Here is a 25,518-nt window from a genome sequence, read left to right as displayed (position 1 = left end):
TCCTAGCCCCTGTCCTAAGTGACCACGACAAGGTTGGGGGTTGAGCCCCCAGGAATCCTGGGCTCAGCCTTGTTGGGGTTCTGAGGACTCTGCCACACAGGAGCGTGAAAGGGAAGCCCCCAAGGTCAGGCAGACCTCTGGGTAAAGGAATTGGGAGCGAGGACTCAGATTCTTTCACTAGCCCATTTCACCAGGGTAGTGTATAAACCAGGAAGGTTCCCTACAACAGCGGGATATTGTTACTGGTGGACTCCTGATTCAGAAGCTTGCAAAGCAATTGTTATTAGAAAGGAGGAATACTTACAAATGGAAGCATATATACTTGAAAGGCTAAAAGAGTAAAGGGTTCCAAGCGCAAACAAGTCATCTTCCAATAAGTACTTTTGATAGCATAACATTTTACTGCTAGAACAACAATTGTGAATATCCTGAGCAGATCTTCAGCTGGTGTAAATTGTTATCACCCCATTTAAATAAATGTACGACAGTTTACCCTAGCTCAGGATCTGATCCCTAGCAAATAGCTCTGCCTCATTATAGGAAATTAATCCCTTTGCAGAGAGCTATTCACCACTAAAACCCATTTAAGCCTTATTTGGAGGGCTTAAAGTGGTGAGTAGGTCTTGGGCTGAGGTGAATTTCACCCACTGCGATTCTGGACACTTTAAGGTAAAGACAAACAACATATGGTCCAAGCAGTTTGAAATGGAAAAGTCTTTACTAAACAGTGTGAAAGAACAGTCATGTAGCGTGAGCTACTATGATTAAGACATAACGCTACAATTCCTCTGGGGAAAATAATTCATGGAAAGTATCGGTGATGAAGACATCATTTGTGGCAGATGCACCCAGGGACTGGCACAGGGAGAGGGGAAAAGTGAAGATGAGGACAGAGGTAACAAGTGAGAAGAGAAGAGTTCAATGCATAATAGGTGTGGGAGATTTGCTTAGAGCAGTACATGGGGGTAACCAGTGATGGAGGGGTCAAATAGATGAATGAAAAATGAAGAGCTGATGTCTGAAGCCTGGTGGGCACATGGAGGACTTCTGTTGTCTAGTTCTGCTTTTGCTTATGTTAGCAACAAGAACCCTTGAGGAGCCTCCTGGTGGTATGGGGGGTTAGGGTTGAATTTTTTACTCTTCTCTTCCTCCCCTCTTTTTACCTGCTACACCAACCTTGCTTGATTAAGCTGATTACTATCATGCTGGAGACAATTTGCAGAGAGGTTAAACTATTCTATTTGACCAAGATGCTCTAAACATCCTGATCCTTGTATCTGAAGTGGGGAGTGATTTCAAACAAAACACATGCATTATGACAGATAAGGATGGGCCATCTCTGGTTGCTAAGGGAAACCTTCCTTCCTTATGTGTATCTGTTTCCTGGGGCAGAGAAGGTACAGCATTCCTATTTGCTGCTGCAAGCCCATTCTCCCAACAGCTGGTGCTGGGATGCTTCTATCCTAGACTTGGAGTCTCTTCATAAATAATAGCAAGCACATTACTGCTCAGGCACTGTTCTTTGCAACTCTTGCAAACCCGCACTTGAAAACACATTCAAACAAAACTTCATTCTCAATGTTTTTGTTAAGGAGCCATAAAAAAAAATTTCAGCTTTCTACAACACAGAAATCTTTGCTCTGGTTGTGCTTGTGAAACCCTTACTGTGTTCGGTTAAGACTTTGTGATTCTTTTCATGGCAACAGATTGTCTTATCACTCTAGAAAACTGTGAAATAAGAAGTTGACAGGGATCAAAATACCTATTGTACCTGTATCTGGCTCCTCTTGCATTACGGGGATGTTAGCTCTAGTGTTCAGGCCAAACTCCAACTTAGGGCAAGTCTACACTGCAAAATTAAGTCAACCTAAATGATGTCGATGTACAGCCACCACAGTAATTAAACTGCTTTTGCATGTCTACACTATGCTGCTTGTGTTGGTGGTGCACATCCTCATCAGGAGTGCTTGCACCAATTTAACTGCCAGTGTGGGGCATTGTGGGAGGGCTTCTGAAAGGCAGCAACTGTTGATGTAAGTAATACAGTGTCTGTGCTGACACTGCGTCAACTTAACTACATCGACCTAAGTGCTACTCCTCTTGCCGAGGTGGAGTTATTAAGTTGGTGCAGCGGGTGAGTTATATTGGTGGGAGCTACATTTTAGTGTAGACGCTTACAGAGTTAGGTTGACATAAGCTGCCTTTTGTTGACCTAACTCTGTGATGTAGAGCAGACCTTAAAGTAATTACATTCTACCCATCTAAATTCCACCTCCTTCCCAGCACTTCATCTGGGTACAGTATTTTTCACTACCTGTCATACATTGTTATGTTGTTATTATGTGCTGTTAAACAGCTACTGAATTCCACCCAGAGCTTCTGACTCCATTTCAATGTAGGCTAAATGATCCCTTTTATATAATCTGTATATCCATTTGCACAGCACTTTAGGATCTGTTGGGATAAAACATATATAAATGGAAGCTACTGTTATATTATCTGCTGCTGATAGTTATATAATTCCAGGTACAAATATGAAGAGGACAATCTAATTTATTTAATGCTTTCTTTATGGGCACTGTACACTCAATATGTTTTTGCATGTGTTTCTATTGTGGTATATAAGTGAAAAATGTGTTTCAGACTTTAAAATGTCCTCATGATCCTAAACAAATCTACAAACCCACCAAGGCAGGAGCTGCAAGGACTTGAGAGATCTGTGTTCAAGTCTCTGCTCTGCTACAGACTTCCAGTGTGACGTTGGGCAAGTCATCTAGCTTCTTTACACCTCAGTTCCCCATCTTTAAAATGGGGATAATAGCACTGACTATGTCACAGGGCTGTTGAGGATAAATACATTAAAGATTGTGAGGCACTCAGATGCTACGGTGATGGAGGGCCATATAAGCACTGGGTTTGTTTCATTCATGGACACAGATTCAGTGGGGCTACTCGTACTGGTGCTTAACTTTAAGCGCATGCTTAAATGCTTTGCTGGCTCAGGGCCAGAGTACTCAGCACAATATAGAATAAATCTATATAGAATGGGAATCTAATGACCCTTTAAATGCCAGAAGGAGCTGGACACCATACAATGTAGCTCGAAATTAACGTGGAATTATTAGAGATTTGTATAACACAGAACTGAAAGATGGTCACTTCCCCCAAAAGCTTAACAATCTGTGCTTGTGTGAAAGAGGTGATCAAAGTTGTCCTCCACATACAGCAGGATTGAGAGCACAACACAGATTGAGGAGGTTAGCTGGGAGCACTATTCAAACATTCTCCAATTCACTCCAGGTTAATACAGCATGGCAAGGTAGAAAAGCGATGGTTAGGATTTGATTAAATACTTTGTTCTTGATCCTTTGAGTAATACTTATTCCTTCTAGTTTGGTCAGTGAGGTTTGCATTGGTGTAAATGAGGGCAGACTTTGGCCCCAAAGCTCAGATTACTTACAGCAATCTATCTACCTATCCATATGACTCCTGTCACTGTTACCTGAGTATCCCACCATCCTCTTATCCACATTCTCCTGTCAATTTGAATAATTGATCTCTCTCTTTCTGCTATGTTAGCAGTCTTTGATTCGACCCTCTATTTGCCTTGCTCACATCCAGGATCTTGCTATATCCTGTCAATACTTCCCTTAAGATATTTCAAAATTAGTCTTTTCCTTTCCTGATGAAAACACTTGGACCTTTCTTGTCCTGGCTCCTGCAGCCTCATTCTCTCTGATCTACTTGCGTCTCCCTACTTCCCATTAAGTCTATCCAAAACACCATCACTCTGGCAATTCTCTTCTCCCTCTGGCTGCATTTCTTTCCCTTCTGAGCTCTCGTGGCTAAATTTCTCTTTCCTTTTTGTAAATATTTCAGGCTTAGCATCGTCAGTCCATGCTCAATCCGTGCCAGCACCATTTATCATACTTCAGCATGCTTCTAACATTTTTTTCTTTCTCTTGACCTAGCGTCAACGTGCAGCTGCAGTCCAACAAACAAGATGTTGGGCTGCATAAGGAACGGGAGAGAGACTAATACAGAAAATATTATAATGCTCTTCTATAAAACAATATTGTAGCCTCACCTAGAATACTGTGTGGTATTGGTCAGCCCACCGCAAAAAAAGGGTACTTCAAAATTAAATGGGATTCAGAAAAGGGTGGGAAAATGATTAAGGGTCTGGAAAAAAACTTCTATATGAAAAGATTGGATTGTTTACTTTAGAAAGGAGATGAATAAGGGGTATGATAAAAGTTTGTAAAATAACAAATGGTCTGCAGTATGTACATTAGGAGTTTCTTGCTTCTGCTCTCCCTGTCTCATAACACAAGAACAAGGAGACATGCAATGAAATTAAAAGGTGGCAAATTCAAAACCAATAAAAAGAATTACTTTCCCACGACAGATAATTAAACTGTGGAACTCATTGCCCCAGGATGTAACTGAGTCCACAAATGAATAGGATGAGACATTTTATATGGATAACAGGAATATCAGGGTTATAATAACTTATGCTAAGAAAAGCTTTGAAAGAGATATTAAAAGTCATGTTTCAGGGTTTAAGCCAATCTCTAATATTAAGGCATTACACAGAAGACCAATGTGAGGAGGTAAATCATTCCCAATACAAAGTGTCTTGCACCTTCCTTGGAAGTTTCTGGTGCTGGCAATTGTCTGAGACAGGATACCAGACTAGATGGAACACAGATCTGATGCAGTATGGCAATCCCTATGTTCCTATAGATGCAAAATCCAGTATTTCCGTAGTCTGTCCTTTCACCTGTTTGGGAAAGCAAAAAGTAAAGAGACCCAGAATGTGGCCCATATTGGTACCACACTAAAATGTCTATTGTAGGTAGATTTCTAATTCTTATTATTTTTATAGCATGTGCTAGTGTGATGGGCAATTTAGAGTACAAATGGACATACATGGTCTCTACCCCAAAGAGATTCTAGTTTGATCTTAGCCATGGCATGATAAGGGAGGGTAACAAACAACAGGGAGAGGATGGTCTGAGAGAGACTGAGGGTTACAACGAGATTGCATGGTTACTAGGTTTAGGTTTGAGCACATCTCCATGGTTCAGTTACAAATGGGGTATGTGTTTATTATAATAATGATTGTGGTTGATTCACTTTTTATGGGCATCATGGAAGAAGTGAGTCTTAAGAAAGAATTTGACTGAAGAGTTTGTCTGGTGGTAGTTGATCCTTACTGGCCTTTCAGTGCGTAGGAAGCAGCATAGAAAAAAAAGGATGGAGATCTCTGGGAAAATCAGAGAAATGCAGCATCCAATAATTCCTCATAGACTCGGTAATGTTCATTTTCCTAGATAAGTGGCTACAGTGGAAGACCACAAAAGGACATAAATCTAGTCCTATGTACTTCTGTAGGTAAGTGGCAAGTTACAGTTAAAAATGGTGCTATTTCTTGCAAGCAATGCATGCCACGTTTTGTAAAAAATTTATTTGCTCCTACTAAAATAATGTAATAGAATTTGCTAAATTAAGGGGGAAGGAGTTGATGCTTAAGGTGTTCCACGGGGATTGTCATTGTATATCTTTTTGCTTTATTCAATGACCTTAGAGTGCAATAGAAGTTTGATTGACTTTCTCAGGGAATTAAATCTGAATGCACACGCAGCCTGATCATGAAACCTAAAAAACCCAGATAGAGCCAGTAATCTTCAGTAATTGCTTCCTTGCCCAATTCAGTGAGGACTGCAAGGATTTACTATTTTACAAAACTACAATAAAATAATAATTTCTTTTTTATCTAAACTCTGAAGGAAACATTTGAAGACTCCTACCACGTCAGCAGGAAGGAGCCGGTAATTAGGCCACTTGTCCTTGAGTGGTAAGAAATGGATGCTGTGAAACCTACAGAAGCATGGTGATATATTTCAGTCCTTGTACACTGATCATATCTCCTGTACCAAACAAAATTCTGATTCTCAAATATTTGTCTTTCAAATGACAACAACCCATGGGCCCCAGTTCAGCAGAGCACGTAAGCATGTACTTACCGTTAAGCAAGTGACTAGCCCCACTGAAGTCAACGGAGTTACTTGCATGCTGAAAATTAAGCATGTGCTTAAGTGCTTTGCTGAATCAGGGCCTAAATGAAGAAATGGTATTAATCTGGATGTTGGTAGAAGGGGTGGTGGTTAATATTCAAATATGGCTCCAGATCAGAATTCGGCAAATCACTCCTCTATTTATAAAGAGCCTAACCAAATGCCCAAGATCCATACAACCTGCAAATCATGAAGCTCTCAATGTGGATTTGAATGTGCAGGTTGCACTCAATTCTGCTTAAATATGAAAATAATCCAAATGTGTAATGCTTTATAGAACAACCCATTCAGTTGTTTTCACTGTTCTCAGGGTCAAAGCAATGTGCAGTTGTTGACATGTTTGTGCACGTTATCCATCTGGTAGGCTACAAGAATGACTCAGTCTTTGTTTAAAGAGTCTGAAAAGCCTCCACAAAGGATAGGATAGATCAAGATTTTGGCAATGGGATGCAGAATCTTTCACATCTATGTTTACCTCTGAGTGCAGCCCAAACTGCTAGTGGAGAAAGTTATCAGAGGCTGGGCTATTATTAGCCAGTGTAAAATGAGTAGTGCATCTCTATGAGGAATGATTTTTCTTGTGAAAAGAAAAGAAGTTAAACTTCAACAGGGGTGTTCTGCATCTTAGCCATGTGACTGATTTCATTTTCAGGCACTTTATTCATGTGTCAATAAACAGTACTCAGATTGGTACCCATGTGGTCTCAGGAGACACACCAAGCATTGAATAGATGTGAAGACTAGGTTCTGCTCTCACTCCCACAAGTTTTGGTTCCTCCAAGCCAGGTGTGATGACTTGGGGAATCCAACTGTATAACATGAATTTGATGTAAGAGTATAACCTCTCTGTGTGTATTTTTATCAAGCTATGAACTCCATTTTGATTTTGAAGCACTTTGCCTTTTCTGTTGTCCTTTTGCCTCCATGTTGGACTGAAATTCCAAGAGGCAGTGATACAGGGCTGACAGCAGAGGGTCTGGGTCATATTCAATACAAACATCCTAGACAATAGGCTGGCTACCACCTAGGAGAACTAGTTCTGTCATGGGAGAAGTCACCTGGCAACAAAGTCACCTGAGAGAGATCTGAGATCTCCTTAGGTGGCTGATCATGGAGTTATCCAACAAAGGAGGCTGGAAAGCTATATTCGGGGATCTTTGGCCATTTTCACTAGCTGAAGATGAAGGAAACCGCTGCAGGAGCCTATGAAGTGGGGAAAACACTGCCTACCTGAACACAGATGGTCCCCCCACCAAGGACTCCCAAGGGATAGGTGGGCTAGAGTGAGGGGAATTGCATTCAGGATATTTGTTGTTTTCTAAATGATCTGTACTGTCTGTGGATTATCTCATAAATAAAGATCAATGGTGTTCTAGAATCCTGTGCAAAGTATGAGTATGTGTTAAGTGCTACACCTAACACAGGCCCCTAAAGAGTTAACCTGTGAACCCAGGGGGCCCACACAGCTGGTGTTCTGGGTGTATTTAAGCTGTAGAGGAGACTGAGGGGTCAGCACCAGTCCCAGGGGCTAGGCAATTGGAATTGGGTACCACAGCTCTTGGAAAGGTGTGTTAGGGAGGATCTGCACCCCAAGAGCATACCTACAGAGTCCAAGTCAGAGGCAGTGTTCAGACTCTGGACCTTAAAAACACCAAGGATTCAGTGGTTGGATCCTTCCAGCAGTGTGAGTAGCCCAGAGGGGAAGCTCTATCTGTGACACCAGGGATGAAGCACATAAGTCTGGCAGCATGGAAGGAACTTGCACTGCTGCTACCATGCTTTTCCATCAGCAGAGGGCTGTCTGACAGTCTGTCACCTTGCATAGTCATGACATTGGTTTAAAAAAGAATACAAATCTACAGGAGAAATTCATGGGCATGCAAAGGGTCCATGCACTTCTTAAATCTCACAGAAGCCCTTTTTTCAGAGTGGTGCGCTGGTCTAATGCAGCTCCTCTATGCCGAGGTGAATTTCACCTTCTAAGAACAGAAAAGGTAAGACATTGGTGTTCAGCATCTCAGCCTTGTGACTGATTTGCTCATCATGCACTTTATCTATTCATATTTCACTGAGCAGTTATAATCAGCACCAAAACTTACAAATACTTTATAACTGTGTAGCAAAAAATAACCTCGGCACCACCCCACTTGTGTGCCAGTAATGGAATGTGCTAAGATGCACAGGGAAATTGGGCGAAGAAGTGGATTTAGAACTCTCACGGTAGCTAATGAGGTTTTAATGTAGTCTATGACCTCGTTGGTCAGTAGTGGAACTGGATGCTCTGTCAACATTCCCAGGTGCTATTCTGTAATGTAACATTCATGAAGGTTTCATAAAGATCAGAAAAACCCATGTCAGTTTTGAAGATAAATTGCAAGCTCCTCTGGGCAGGGACCTGCCATATTTGCTGGTCTGTAAAGAACCATGAAAACCCCTGGCACTAGATAAATAATAAATGATAATATTAGATGAGAAGCCATGATGCAAAAAGAGAGCAAGAGGGAGAATGCACTGAGCAATATAAACTGAGAGGGCAAAGCTACTTAACAAAAGCTTTGATTAATAATTCATAATTTGGCTTTACAGTTAGAACTCCTAAAGGAAAGGAATTGATGAAATTTTTACAAAACTAGTAAAATAAATTGAGACATAGAGTGCAAACACATAGGCTTCTGAAGGACCTAGAGGCTCTTAGGAAAAAAAGAGGGAGCAAAAATGTAAACACCAAGAAATGAAAAAGCCATCTGGAAACTGGGGTAAAATTAGGCATGCCTCATCTTCCTGTATGATCTATGGGCAAAATGAATGAATGATTTTCAGGGGGATGGAAGTGGTGCATTCGGCCTTGTGTTGCTTCTCTGGAGTGAATGTGACCTTGCTGGAAAACTTCCCTATCTTTGACCAAAGATATTGCAGAAATTTCTGTATAGGAGAGGGATAAAAAGTGACGAAAAATGAGAAAACATTTTGTAAGAGATATAAAGCTGGTCAAGAAATGTTAAGTTGTCATTTCTTTTCAATGAGAGTGTTCATCAGAATTTTACGTACTGAAGACAAAAATTATGGAATGGTGGGAAATTTGTATGAAATGTTTGTTACTTGCTTCTTGCCCTGTGTTGAAATTGTTTGATTTTTCAAAATTTCAGTGAAATTTCCATTAATTTTATTTTCCCTGTTTTTTAACCAACTCTCATTTGTAATTGCATTTCGTGATATTTCATAACCCAGGAGATGAGATTTGTATGAAATTATCAGTGGGTCAGTCTTGCATCAAACCAGGGAAATTTCAAATGTATGTCTTCTAAGTGAAATTTGGAATTTTTATCTTGAAAACAGAACCATTTTGCTTATCTCTTCTCTCCCCTACCCAAAGAAATCACAAAGGCTTTTCATGAAACTGTATAATTTTGTGATTTTAAGATGAAATGCAAAACCATCTCATATTGAGGTTTTCAGTTGTTGCTGTAAATATTTCTCATAGCTGATGAACTTGATTCTGCTGACACTTAAGAAGGGTAGTATTACATGTGTGAGTAGCCTCCTTAAAACTCATGTTCTACTCATGGTGGTAAACATTAAGTAGTAAGTACTTGCACTATCAGACCCTAATGTTGTACTGAGCAGATCAGTGCATCTGGATAATTTTTCATTATACTAAGTTTTAGATTGTGCCTTTAGGCATAACTCTGAGCACCAACCCAGGAATAGCTGTAGGAGGCACTGGGATTTCTAGATACTCCTGAGAGGCTTTAGTGTGTCACTCTAATCTCTTTGCTGTTTATTGCTCTTCTTTTTAGAAAAATATTGTACTGTCTGTTCTAGTCTGAATGATTATCTGCTCTGTTGATAACATCTAATGTAGCTTACTGATTTCTAGTGATCTCCACGTGTGTGCTTTTATTCATCAGATACTGTACAGAGAAGCAACTCATAGCAGCGAATGTTTTATATTCTGCCTCATCCACCTGGCACATCTTATCTTTATCTGCAAAGCGTGGTGACTTAGTCCACTCTATGCATAGAGGAATGTCATCTCCGGAAGGATATAGACTTGAAATGGTAGAGACAAAGGGGAAAGAAGGGAAGGAAAGAGAATGATTGGCACTGAAAGTCATTACATTTTTGTGACAAGGCTTTGGCATGTTGTTTATAGGCAAATGTACCTTATTAAATTTCATAAGCCACCTGCATTTCCCAAGACTCTTTGATGCTCTTTGGTGCAGAGACTTCATAGCATGTGAAGTTATTGAAAGCATGTAAGACAGTAGATAGACTTGCTGGGTTTTTCTGTAGATTTTCTATATGCAACTTTTAAAGTTATGACACTCATGATGGTGCACAAACTTACTGTACCCTCTTTGACTTTTTCTCATGTACTACCTCCCATCCAGACTTGATTCTGCTAATAAGGAGTTGCTTTGTTCCTTGCAAAGTACATCCAGAGTGTGGCCTTACTCTAAACAATTGATAATCACAAGAATCCAGAAATAATTTGTGGCATTAATAAAAGTGTCTCAATAACTAGTCTGCAGTTGCTGGAGCCAAGAGAGACCTCCAATGAGGAGCAACATGAGAAAGCAAAACTGAGTGAGTGAGCAGGGAGTAAGAAAATAGAAAGGAGGAAGGAACGGATCATAGATTGGGGTGAATGAGCATTGAGCATGAGGATCTGTGATACCACATTCCTTGAGGAAAGCAGGCTTTTCGTCACACAGCTTCCTGCATTCCAGAGCAAGAAGCTGTTTATTATTTTGTTTGTAAATGCTCTGTCCTAGTTCTTGTTGAGAGGATCTCAACTCTCACTGAAGTTGAGGGCATGCAGTAGCCTCCCAGGAAGCACTCAGCTCCCTGTAGGAGCGGCCCTTTAATACAGGTTTTCATGGCTCTAGCTGTCTGAGAGCGAGGTTGTTAGGCTGCTTTCTTAAACACCGTTCTTGAATAATTTTGTGTTACCTTTAGAGATGGGCCTTGTCACAGAGTGAGCTGGGCCTTTAAGGGATTCGTATCCTAGTTCTTACCCTCATTACCCTAGTTCTTACCTGATTCTCCTCAGTTCTATTGATTGTGTGACTGAGGGAGCAAGTGAGTGGGAACTAAGCCTGTTGGGAAATATGAAGCAGCCTGTTCTGAGTTGGGGAGTTGGCAGGAGTGGTGGGAGGATTTCCAGGAACAAGGAAAGGAGGGCAGAGAGGGCCAGAGAGGAGGCCCAGCGATGGGCTACAGAAGAATCCGAGGGGGAGATATTTATATGCTGAGGAGCCAGAGAAGACCTGACGAACAATAGGCACTTTAAGAGGTGACCTTGGGGAGCAAGTGGACTGAGGCTTAGAACCGATTGCTGCCCATAACTTAGAGTCATGGGGCTGGTGCCTGTAATAGTAATATGGAGACCCCTCCTCTAAAGGGGTAAGGGCTCCTGATCCTGGGGGTGAACTGAGAGGCCTGCCTTGTTTATGTTTTGTTTCTGATTTTGCCCAGGAAGAGGAGGATTCTTGCTTGTCTTACAGGGCCAAGTCACCCAACTTGCTAAAGTCTCAAATTGGCTGATGTGACAAAGTTGGAGCTGACAGTTATGAGAGAGTGGGGGAGGGCAGATGTATCAGCCCTAGAACGGTAAGGGCCCTTTACCCAATGAACTGAAAAGAGTTTACCTCAGGTTAACTAGGGACACCTGAGTCCAATTAAGGGCCGTTGGTGTCCTTTATAAACCCCTCTTCTGGTCAGAGATAAAAAAGAGGGATGAGAAATAAGCTGCAGGAGGGAGAAAAGGCTTCTCCTGGGTGGAAGGCTGCTCTCTCTGTATAAGGGAAACAACCCAGTTAACTGCTGTTTGTGGAAGGGCTGGCAATTAGAAGCCAATGTAATAAGGCAAAACCCCGGAGAGGGGGCAGGGAGAGGTATTTATTTTTGTGTTATGAGTTTGGGTTTTGTGTGGCTTAAGAGAACTACTTGGGCCTACTCTGTGGCCCAGTGAAAAATAAACCAGAGTGCAGAATTAAAACCCTTTGGAGTAGGACTGAGTTACTGACCACCAGAGGGAGAAACGCTGAAGCTGAGGGGGCAAAGGAAGGTGCCTTGCCATGCACACCATTGGTCGAGGGACTGCTGACCTCTGATGGGAAACTAAGCTACAGAGAAAAGGGAAATTGAGGCACAGAAGAACTGGCACTGTACTGGGTAAGTGACCCTATTATGGACCTAATCAGAGGTTCAGATATGAATACATGGGAAGCTTTGAGGCCATTCTGTTCCTGTATTTCTCTGGTATCATCCTCATCGCTGGTGTATGAGCACCCAATTCCATTCTGAAGTTTGGTGCTAAAGCTCTAGCTAAAATCAAAGCCAGTTCGTTTTGTCTGTTTGGGTCTGTGTGCTTTCAACTAATTGGCCTTCGTTATTATTTTCCCCATTTTCCTTCAGGATTTTCTTTGTGATACAGGGTGTTAGGGACCCTACGTTAGGAATTTGAGGCCTATAGGGATTCTGTGTTTCTTCCCCAAACAGTGTAAAAATGTGGTCGTGGTTTCTGAAAGCAAACTTATGAGAGGGGTTTGGGCATGTAAAGTTGAGGGGCGTTTAGTATGTAAGTCAAGAGAAATGTTGTTGATGAGAACAAAACTGCCATGTACAATCATGAGAAGAGACTTTTAGAAGGGTGAATGTCAATAATGGAAAGATCTTGCCTCTACCATGTGCTAAATACAAGGATAAAATAGAATACCAATAATACTACTTAAAAGTAGTATCCAATCGGAGAAGTCAGAGCATACCTCTGCACTGAAAAATAATTGTCACTATTTTAACTTCAAGTTGTAAGAACAATAGGGGCCATATGGCATCATGAACAATTGGAGATAACAGAAGAGTTCAACCATGAAAGCCAGAAAAGAGAAGTGAAGATGAACCAGAGCCAAGTGCAAGATGTGTAACAGACACAGAAGAGCACAGCTGACTTGTGAGAACAATTAAGAATAGCTGATAAAATAGCTCAAAACTAAACAAAATCAGAAAGGAATGAGACTAATCATGGATCTTAGCAGTAGATGCCCTAGCAGCCCCCCAAGTCCACTGCTCCATGCAGTATGCAAGGTGGGACATTTTCAAGAGTTTCAAGATGATTTAGAAGCCTAAATCTCAAATCTGTTTTGTAAATGTGACTTGGGCATTCTTGAAAATGTTACCTCAATAAACTTTTTCTTGATTTTCAAGAGACAAAAAAACATTAAATGTCATGAGTAAGATACTTAAATGCCTACAGCCATCATTATTTTCAACACTGGGCCAAAGGAATGCAGATTTATACATAAGAATTGACATCCTGTATTAGACCAGACCTCTGTCGACTCCTGAATCTAACAAGTCAGTACCAGATGCTTCAGGGAGGTCAAGAAACCCTACAGTGGATAACTATGGAATAATCTGCCCATAGGACAACTTGTTCCTAATCCCCTCAATTAGGGATGGTTTTATGCCTGAAGCATGAGGATTTATAGACACAAAGATGTGGAGGCCAGAAGGCACTGTTATGATAATCAAGTCTGGTCTCCTGCACAACATAAGCCATAGAATTTCATTCATTAATTCCTGTATTTTCAAGCCCATAACTTCTTGCTGAGATAGAGGATAATCTCTGTTTCAAGGGAGAAAATCCACTAAACCCTATTTTATAGCCTATTATCTACTAATTTATATTTGTTGCTAAAAATAATCTGTATGAAAGATACTATATCACAAGCACATGTAACACATCTTATTTGTTAAGCCATGACAATGTGAGACTGTTGTGCATAGCACAAAATTACTACAGGCCCCACTTGCAAATATCGTGAATACTATTAACAATGGTCATGGAAAATCTGATGCATAGCATAATGGATTTGGGCAGTTTGAGGCCACCACCTAATGGCTGAGTGGAAGGTGTTTGGTTTCATGGGAGTGATAGAGATCTCAGTAAAAATCGCTGGCAGTTAAACCATGAAAGCACCAATTATACTGATTTTTGTAGTACAAACTGGTGCACAAGATAGTGGCTCACCATTAGGTTCTATGCTTCATGCTATCTCTGGGTGCACAGAGGTTTGGGATCAGTATGTAAATCCTGGTCCAGGAGCAAAAGACTCCACATGACTTGCTCTAATACAGGGATGGGCAAACTTTTTGGCCTGAGGGCCACATTGGGGTTGCGCAACTGTATGGAGGGCCGGGTAAGGAAGGCTGTGCCTCTCCAAACAGCCTGACCCCCGCCCCCTATCCACCCCCTCCCACTTCCCGCCCTGACTGCCTCCCTCAGAACCCCCGACCCATCCAACTCCCCCCTGCCCCTTGTCCCCTGACTGCCCTCCTGACCCCTATCCACATCCCTGCCCCCTGAAAAGCCCCCTGGGACTCCCACTCCCAACCCTCCTTGTTCCCCATCCTCTGATTGCCTCCCCAGAACTTCCACCCCATCCAACCGCCCCCTCCTCTCTGACTGTCCCCCAGGATCCCCCGCTCCCTTACCCAACCCCTCCGCTCCCCGCCCCCTTACCAGCAGCAGGAGCTCACAGCCGCGACACCCAGCCAGAGCCAGCTGTACTCTCCACGCTGCCCAGCGGAGGCGGCAGGCCAGAGCATGGCCTGTGTGGCTGCAGGGGAGGGACTGAGGACTAGACTCCCTGGCCGGGAGCTCAGAGGCCAGGCAGGACGGTCCCACGGGCCGGATGTGGGCCGCAGGCTATAGTTTGCCCACGTCTGCTCTAATATCAGCCCAATTTGGCTTACAGGTGTTGCTGGTAACAAAGGTCAAGCAAAGTAGGTGCAGGACAGAAAGTGAAGCAGTATATGGGGATCTGGATCAGGTCTAGGGGTAATTGGGAAATTTGGCTCATACGGTTTTATTACCTGTAACTTATAGATGAGACTCTTTGGTATCCACTAGACTCAGTCACTGTAGTGCAAAGGCCTCATCAGCATTGCTAATGATAAAATACTGAATAAAACTTTAAAGCCCATGGTATTTGAAACACATGACTGACTCTAAATCAATTGTCTCTCCTTATTTTAACTGAACCTGCCACGAACTGCTGTCAACAATAATGTTACAGGCAAGACAGGAACTGCTGTCTTTTCCTAAACTATCTAATTCCTAACAGGTTATATAAATAACGCTGAATCAGATTTTTCTGGGGTGCTGTCCACTTCATGGTAGATATGCAAGTCATTGTTAATTACCTTTATCTTCTGAATTAATGATATACCTACAACTCTTTACACATAGTGTCACTGACCTCTCACATGAATGAATACACACAAGACTAAGAACTTCCAGGATCTAACCCATAAAGTGGGTGGGACTATGAGTTGAAAGACTTGAGCGTGGGGAGGGTCAGATAGACTTTCAAAATAGTTTAGCACTCAACAGCTCCTATTCTTGGGGACAGAAATGTGACCTTGCCCTTATAGCAATCCCAAGTCACTTGAGTTTCTATATAACCCTGGACAAGTCACTTCTTGCTATTTCTGGTTAGTATTACCATATTGCTGAGGTGAGCAAGAATTGTCCACAGATGTGGAGTGAAACAAGGGTTACTAAACCAGTAAGTCACCATATGTTAAATACACTTTTAATATTTTTATATGCAAAACCTTACAGGAGTAAGAGTGACTCTATACTATATATGCACATAGATCTCCTTAATGTGTGCAAATTACTGTGCATGTGCCAAGTGTTATTTTTAAAGACAGTCTTACAAAAAAAAAGTAAAACAAAATGAAAGAAGATAATTACCTTAAAACTACCCTGTTCCAGGCTCATTTATAGGAAAAAGAACTTAAAGTAAATGGAGGCACAAAAGAGCCTGAAGCATCAGCAAAACTTTTCATGATAACAACCAAATGTTCCAACTGTTTGAGTTATAAACTCAAATTCTGAAGCAAATCAATGAGCATTGACAAAAATCTCTCCTAACAAGGTTGGAATGTCTATTACTGAGCTCTGTTATCTTCCTAAGGGTCCAATCCTGCACTCACTGAAGTCACTGAGAGATTTGCTAGTGACTTCACTAGGAACAAGATGAAACCTCAACAGTCTAATTTGGAAACGTATTAGCTTCTCAAGTGTCTAATAAAAGTTCAAATGAGCTGCAATAGGTTATGGAATGAAAAATCTGTGCTTGTTTTGTCTCCTGCTATTTATGAGAAATTATAGAAATACAGGAACATTTCTCTCTCCCTTCATAAAAACCACACATGGTTTCCAAGAAATACAAATGTGAAGAGATAATGCATTTTGAGTAGCCAAGGGAACTAGGTTAGGCAATCAGTTAAGCTCTCTGTTGGCGCCAGCTAGTTCTTATTTTTAGCAGGTAGATGTACTGTAGATTGGCCACTGCTGAGCTAACACATCTTCAACTCTGCACCACAGTTTACTTTTTTCCTTTATGGAATATCTCCATCTATACAGCTCAAGTTCTCTCTTCGCTTTTTCCTATTATAAACCCTAACTTTTATGGCATTGGATATGTTGACTATCTGAAATATTTTTTTAAAGAGCCTGTTCTCCCATGCATTTACCATCTGCATTGGGCACTTCCTTTTTGTCTCTGTCTGCAGTGCCCTCCACAGTGTAGCTCCCACTTACCCGTCTGCTGTCTTCTGTTTCAATCATCTCACCCTCTTTGCTTTGTCCAAGCTAGATAGCCAACCACCTCCTTCTGCTTTCGTCTCTGTATCTTCTTTCATACTGACCCCATGGCTGGAACCCCCTGCTGATCCTATCATGCTTCCAAACCCCTTTTCCTTCATGTCCTTGCATAAAGCATGCTTCTGCCATGAGGCCTGTAAAACCTAATCTTCCTCTCCAAGAAACTGTATCTTGAATAAAGTCTGTGTAACCTTCATGACATAGGGCCTGATTCAGTGGCATACACCTGGTGTAGTCATTCGGTGATTTTTCCCCAATCAGCTGGAATCCGTGTTCACAATGCTTCCATGTGCTGTGCAAACATCCTGATAGGTCTAAGAGCAAAGGGGCCTGATTTTCCACTGCCTGGCACCTTTAAATAGTCTGTATTAGCAGGAGTATTATAAGCAAGACCCAAGAAATAATTCTTCCCCTCTACTTCGCACTGATTAGGCCTCAACTGGAGTATTGTGTCCAGTTCTGGGTGCCACGTTTCAGGAAAGATGTGGACAAATTGGAGAGAGTCCAGAGAAGAGCAACAAAAATGATTAAAGGTCTAGAAAACATAACCTATGAGGGAAGATTGAAAAAAAATTGGGTTTGTTTAGTTTGGAAAAGAGAAGACCAAGAGGGGACATAATAACAATTTTCAAGTATGTAAAAGGTTGTTACAAGGAGGAGGGAGAAAAATTGTTTTTCTTTATCTCTGAGGATAGGACAAGAAGCAATTGGCTTAAATTGCAGCAAGGGGGGCTTAGGCTGAACATTAGGAAAAACTTCCTATCTGTCGGGGTGGTTAAGCACTGGAATAAATTGCCTAGGGAGGTTGTAGAATCTCCATCAATGGAGATTTTTAAGAGCAGGTTAGACATACCTGTCAGGGATGGTCTATATAATACTTAGTGCTTCCATGAGTGCAGGGGACTGGACTAGATGACCTCTCGAGGTCCCTTCCAGTCCTATGATTGTATGATTCACTCCTGAGGAAAGTGTCTAAAACTCAGCCAAATCAGCATCATAGCATTTTATATCCAGTCTACCCAGGTGTAAATGAATGTGCAAGGCAGTGAAAAATCAGGCCCTTGGAGTGAAGATCTTGATAATGCTATACATTACATAAGTATATAAACTGATTTTTTTTAAAGTTGTATATGAAAAGTGGATCCTCAGGAGACTGCTAATGGAAAACAAAGCTTTTCACATCTATGATTCAGTTTTGGCATGAGTTAGTAGTGGCCAAGATTCATTACATGACATTAATGAGAAATGTCCAGTTGTTTGGAATGTTCACATCTTCTCTTGGGACCCAATTCAACAAAGCACTTAAGCACATGCCTAATTTTTAAGCGCGTGATTAGTCCCATTGAATGCAGATATATGGTGCTCAGTCTAGCAAGGTTCTGGGCACTCTGTTCCCAGTCTAGCAAGCAAGTGCTTAACTTGGACTTCAGTGGGACTATTCACATGCTTAAAATTAAGCATCTGTGTAAGCACATTGCTCAGTTGAGGCCTTGGTGAGAAATGAGCCATTTGAACTTCTGCCCATGGTGTCAGAATGCTCTAATGGTGAAAATGTGCTGGTTAGGAGATGTGATGACTGTTCTGTAACCAAATGTGCATTATGCATTTTTTTTACCATTAATTTTAGAAATACTAAAGTTTTTAGTCAATATTTTAAAACAAACTTCATTGAAGAAAATGCCTCCTGTGTACACAGAAGCATAGTATAGCTTTCTCCCTATTTGAGTTGCTACAGTTCTTAGTGTTGGTCAATCTTCATATTGTACATTAACTTCAAAATAAACTTAACATGCAATTAACTCATGATAAATAACTTTTTAAACATTGAAGAAATAAGTTTAAAAACCTGAAGGGGGAAAAAGTGCATCAATGATTAAAAATCACTCTTTTCTGAATAAAACATGAATATCATAAAGGTCTGTTATATATTAAAAATAATTGCACAAATGAGAAGTTTACATAGGAGAAAAGTACAGTAGCTTCTGGGTCTCCATTTGATAGATTCTCTGTATTTCCCCTAGGGCAGTGATGGGCAACCTGCAGCCTACAGGCCATCAGGGTAATCCTCTGGCGGGCCGCCAGACAGTTTGTTTCCGGTATGGGCCATTGCAGGCCACGAGACAGTTTGTTTACATTTGCACAGCCACTCACAGCTCCCAGTGGCTGTGGTTCTCCGTTTCCAGCCAATGGGAGCTGTGGGAAGTGGCAGCCAGCACGTTCCCATGGCCTGTGTTGCTTCCTGCAGCTCTCATTGGCCGGGAACGGTGAACTGCAGCCATGGGAGCTGTGGGTGGCTGTGCAAATGTAAACAAACTGTCTCGTGGCCTGCCAGTGGATTATCCTGATGGGCCACAGGTTGCCTACCACTTTCCTAGTGTGAATAGAGCTATGTAGACTTATTTGGAATAGACTATGAGATTTTTTTGCAGTACATCAGTGACTTTAGCTGTGGGTACTATGGGCTAGCTGTGAATGAGCACAGAATGAGTGCTTGGTACAGTTGCAGGAGTGGGGCATATTGCCTAGATGGCTGTTTCTTGGCATAAAGTCTCAAGGCTGCTCATTTTATGCTGGCTTCCATTGGCCTGAAGGAGCCCCACTGACACCTGGGTATCGCTGGGTGAGATATCCTGGCTGCATCTCCAAGTTGCATCCCCTGAATCACAAAGGGGTGTGGGAGTGGGGATGAGTGGCTAAGAACTGCTCCAATAGCTCTCTACCATCCTAGAATTTCTCTACACTGGGGGACAGTGGCCAGAATAACCAGATTTAGGGCTGATTTGTTTCACCAGAATAATTTAAAGCAGCCACATCCTGCTGGAAGTTCTCTGCATTCCTCCAACTTAAAGAAACAAAGGACAAGGATGTCTTTCAGGTGGGACAAGTGTTACTGAATGTCTCATCTCAAACCACAGCAGCAAGTACCCTGAAAAGATAGTATATACACATGAGCCTTATCAAGGGCAAGTTTACGCTACAGTCTAGGTAGTGACCCATATATGCACAGTAACTGCTTACTCTGGTACAACATGTTTGCTTGCCATAGCTTAGCAACGAATGAAAAATTATGGGTCTTGCTGTCTCTTCTGAGAAGAGGAGTGTAACTTAAAATCTGCATTCACCAGGTTCATAGGGAGTGTGGGCTTCTGGATTCTAAGTAATGCAATATACAGTCCACTGAGTAATATGCATGCTTGGGACTCATCAGTGGGAGATGTGCTGTTGAAGGCAGGTCATAAGTGGGAGATCAGAGTTACAAATATGGCTTTTTACCTTAAATTTCCTTCTATCCTGAGACAAAGTTCACTTGTGGTTCTATCAGCTTCAGCAGGTGGAAGTGACAATGTCCAGTGTCCATCAGGCTGGAAGTCCGGAGACTTGGTTCCGTTCCCAGCCCTGCAACTGCCTTTCTGCTGTGTAATCTTGGGAAAGTCAGTTCTCTGTGCTTCAGTTTCCTCATCTGTAAAACTGGGATAATAGTGCTTATATACATATGTAAAGCATCCTGAAAAGTGCTATGTTAGGCTGGGCAGTGGCCTTGGACAGCAGTAAGTTTATTGGGGCAGGGTGTGTGTGTGTGAGGTGTTGTGGCTGTACAGTTGGATGAAAGCCATGGAGGGCCAGCATAGCACAGGGCAGATGTACTGGTTAAAGCACTTCTCCCTACTGGTTTCCAGCAGTGGAGCTCCAGTAGAGCCACCTGCTGAAGCTAAGTGGCCACCCCACTGTGGGATCCTCCTTGCAGCTCCATGTGGGACTGTAGGTTCAGTTCTGCCTACCATTGTTCTGGGTGAATCCCCATGGAGAGGAAGAGGATCGCCTGCCATGGTATAATATATACAATTTAGTGAACCCACTTCTGGGAAACACCTATGAGAATGAAGCAGACTGAAATTAGTTGCAATCTGGGCATGAAAGGGTCTAATTTTAATTAACTACCCAGCAAGCAATTTTCCCAAGATTATTTTATTTTATTGTGGTAAATGATCACATATTTCAAATCTGAAAATAGAAGTTAATGTGACGGACCCAACGAACAATATCCAATTGTCTAAAATATTTTATTCCAGGTGAATAGGCACCTTTTCTTTTTCTTTTTTTTTCTTTTCATTTTATTGGTGAAAGCAATTACCAAGATAAGTGATAGGGAAGGAGAAATAGTGGTGGTTATAGTTGTGAGCCGTGTATTGGTAGGGAGCAGCCTAAATAAGAGGAAGGGGTGATCTAATGGCGAGGGCACAAACCCAGGCCTTGAGATCCCTGGGTTCAAATTCCAGCCTTCCCACAGAGGCTCTGTGACTTTGGACAAGTCACTTAGATTCTCTGTGCCATAACTCCCTATCTGTACAACTGGGGACAGTAGCTCACACCATACTGAGGATAAATTCATTAAAGAGTGTGAAGTATTCAGATACTCTAGTAATGTGAGGCATATAGGTACTATAGATAACATGTGTGCTCTGTTTCACTTCAATGACTCCATTCATTTCTAGCTTTAAATACCCATAAATGTTGGGTTTTGTTGGTGGTTCTTTTCCATAAGAATATCTATATAAACAGCTGTGATAAGTAAGTTTTATATATCTCCCTCCACATGACCTGACTATTTAAAAAGTGTTATTGATTTTTCTGGTACAGAGTAAGAAACAACTGAAGAAAATAAGCAACTTCAAATGCAAGATACAGATGTCTTCCCAAAATGGAAGAACAAAGACCCAGATTCAGCAAGCTATTTAAGCACATGCCCAAACATCTGTACCTTGCATTTGAAGCAGCCTAAGTAGCTAAATGTGTATCTGTATTTTGTCTGCAGGTGGTTAAAGTTAGGGGAGAAAGGAATATAGGACACAAAGAGATCATGAAAGTCCATTCATTACACAAATTGCATACCTGGTATGTATGTGGACATGTCACGTAATTTTAACTTTAATAGATGCAATACTCCTTCTAAAACCCTCATGAGGGACCTACAGATAAACACTGTACACCATGGTAAATTATTTTCTAATGTGAATCTAGCCATTTTCATGTTAGCAAGCTGGGTACGTCATATCATGCCTGGAGGGGCATTGTTCTTGTCAGAGAATCTCCATTCATCGCCTTCATCAGCATGGTTTTTCTTACCACTTGCATTTAATCTTCTATATGAAGAGAACCAGCACAGCATGTCTATCTGGGAAGAACTATTTTTTTTTATTTGTCCGGCTCTTTCAGAGAATTTTACACTTGTGAATGCATCAGACAAGAATTGATTGCTACGGCTTCTTTTCTCTTTCTACTTTATTTCAAAGACTGGATTCAACCTAAGTAACACTGATAGCAAGAACCAAGCTAGAGTGTTTTGAGTCGCATCAATTTCAAAGCTCATGTGGGAGTTGTTTGGTGTCCAGCTGCATTAGCTGCTCCTGGGATTAGAAGCATAATGGATAAATGCCTCTTGTCTGTGTCCTTTTCAAATTAAATAGAAGATTTGTAGCGGGGGAAATGAATGAACAATACCATATCTTTCTTTAATTTTAGGGATATATAAACATGATGGCAGGTTATCTGGGCAGAGAGTACTTCTGATTGAATGGGAGTATTGTTAAATGGTTAGAGCTGGGCATTGAGACTCAGGACTCCTGGGTTCTATCTCTAGAACTGCCACTGATTTGATTTGTTGCTGAACCTCTCTGCATTTCTCTATGTACAAAATGGAGAAGATGGCTCAGATCCTGCTTTGTGATGTTGCTTTGAACCTGCAGTATGTTTAAAGCAGCCCTAAATTCAGCATAGCCAACCACAAGAAACTTGTCTGAGTTAAAAGGTGTACTCTGATGGTGAAGAGCTGACATTGCAGCTCCTGTATTACTACTCCCACACCTTGCTGATTGCATAGGGGACATGGTGTGGTGTGTCTGGGTGATTTCTTCAAGCTTCATTTCTGACCCCTTGTGGCCCTTTGCATCCACAGCTGCTCTAAGTTTTTCCAACCCAGCATTCCACTGGTCCAGAATTAGGACAGCAAGAAGACCTTTGCACCTCATTCACCACAGGCTTTCCTGTGTGATAGCTGAGGAACATGGATAAAAACATTTCCCTCTCGTTGGAAACTTTGAAATTCTCCAAAGAAAATTCCTTTTAAAGGCCTGTCATAAACAGATAGTTAAGGGTTAATGTCTCTTTTACCTGTAAAGGGTTAACAAACAGTAAACCAAAAACACCTGACCAGAGGACCAATCAGGAAACAAGATACTTTAAAATCTCAGTGGAGGGAAGCCTTTGTTTGGGTTTTGCTTTGTTCTTTCTGGGTCCTGAAAGGGACTAGACGTGCAACCAGGTTTCTGGCCAATCTCCCTGCTACAGTCTCTTATATATTCAGAATAGTGAGTATTAAGTAGGAAAGGCGATTATAATCTTTTGATTGTTTTCTGTATTTGCAAATGTGTATTTTGCTTGAAGTATTTTAAATTATATTTTGCTGGGGGAAGGCTTCTCTCTAGTGTCTTAAGCTGAAAGATGCTGTAACTTTTACCATCTAAATTAAAGAGACAACTTTTACTTTGTTTCTTTCTTTTTATTAAAAGTTTTGCTTTTTAAGACCTGTTTGATTTTTTCCCCATGTTGAGGCTCAAGGAAATTGAGTCTGTACTTACCAGGAAAGTGGTGAAAGAAGGGAAGGGGGAAATGGGGAAGCCCTTTGTTTAGATTCACGGAGCTTGAATCTGTCTATCTCTCCAGGATAGCCCAGGGAGGGAACGCCTGGGAGGGGGAAAGAAGGAGGGGGGAAACCTGATTTCTCTGTGTTATGATTCAAGGAGTTTGAATCATGATGATCTCCTAGTGTACCCAGGGTGGGAAAGATCTGGGAGGAAGAAAGGAGAAGGGGGGGGGAATGGTTTATTCCCCTTTGTTGTAAGACTCAAGGAATTTGGGTCTTGGGGTCCCCAGGGAAGATTTTGGGGGGACCAGAGTGTACCAGGCACTGGAATTCCTGGTTGGTGGCAGCGTATCAGATCTAAGCAGGTAATTAAGCTTAGAGGAATTCATGCTGGTACCCCAACTTTTGGACTCTAAGGTCCAAATTGGGGAATTATACCATGACAAGGCCCACTCCTGTTATGCTGCTTATAGTGAAGCAAGATGACTTAAAGATGCAATTTATGTACCCCCTTCACCTGAAGTCTGTCTGTCTCCTTCAGTTATGTCCTCGGAGCAGGGACTCTTCCTTCCTATTTGGAAGGCACCTAACCTGCAGTGGGCCATACCGGAAATAAGAAGACTAATAATGACAGTCATGACAAAAAAACCTTATTTAGTAATCATCCCTGCTGGCAGCAATCCATCACTTTTTCCTCAGTCTTGCCCACTTTATAGTTACATGTCTATATAGAAACAAGCAAAGAATTAATTGGTTTCCTCTGCATCAAGTGCATCTTTAATACAACCTCCATTGTATTAAAATGCATTTGATAAGTTCTAAGACCCAATGTTTTGGACTGGAATGCTCACGCAATCATCAGGAGATATGGGTGATTATTGCTAATAGCTAGAGCCAATCTGTAAAGAGCTAGCTGTACACAAAATATTATAAAACAATTTAAAGCATATTTGAATTCATATAAAACATTTATATTCCAAATTACGTGCTTAACACATTTTTGCAAGCTTCAGAGATAATTACTTTTACGATTTAAAAAAAAATATCAGAGAGCTTTAGCTTTCCCTGGTATTATATTCATATCTAGCTTTATCTCTGGGCAGATTGTGATACCCTTACTCAAAATGGGCCTGATTCTCGTTTACACTGAGGTCCATTTACACAGTCACAATAGGGTAAAGAGATTTTGTGTAAATTGTTAAGCCTGTTGAGTAGTATCTTAGGCCACGGGGGGAGGGATAGCTCAGTGGTTTGAGTCTTGGCCTGCTTAAACCCAGGGTTGTGAGTTCGATCCTTGAGGGGGCCATTTTAGGGATCTGGGGCAAAATCAGTACTTGGTCCTGCTAGTGAAGGCAGGGGACTGGACTCTATGACCTCTCAGGGTCCCTTCCAGTTCTATGAAATAGATAAATCTCCATCTATTATATAATTATTTATCATGTCTACACTAGCAAACTTACAGCAATGCAGCTGCATTGCTGTAAGATTGCTCTGTGCTCTCCTGTCGACATAATAAAACCATCGAAATGAGTGGCAGTAGCTATGTCAGCAGGAGAAGTTTCCTGCTAATATAGTGGTGTGCACACAAGCACTTATGCCAGCAAAACTTATGTCAGTCAGGGGTGTGGGTTTTTCATACAATGTCAGATGCCCCAACATAAGTTTTGACAACATAAGTGGTAGTGTAGACATGGCCTTAGTTCACAAATAGCCCTATAGTCTGCCCTCAAGTTATGTTAGGTAGATGTGCTACATCTACCTAAATATTCTTCACAAGAAGAAATAGTTTGATTCAAAGCATGAACTTATGACATTAATGAAAACTAGGATAGATTGCACCCTGGTGAGGCATGTAATTGAAATATTCTGCTTTGTTTCGCTCAGCAGTCAATTCATGTAACGAACTAATGGTTGAGTCCATATGGCCTTTTGTAGTGCAAGAAGTCAGATTAGATGCTATGAGAAAATAATTAGGTATTTATCACCTTTCTGGGAAACTGAAGCACAGTTTTGCCCTTTGTGCCTTCTCCCATGCTGCCCCACGTGCTTGGAAAGACCTCCCCATAAATATCTGCAAAGCTGCCTCATTCTCCATCTTGAAATGCCTCCTTAAAACT

Source organism: Gopherus evgoodei, chromosome 9 (assembly GCF_007399415.2).
Source record: "Gopherus evgoodei ecotype Sinaloan lineage chromosome 9, rGopEvg1_v1.p, whole genome shotgun sequence".
Classification (NCBI taxonomy): Eukaryota; Metazoa; Chordata; order Testudines; family Testudinidae; genus Gopherus; species Gopherus evgoodei.
Note: the sequence above shows the minus strand (reverse complement) of the source record.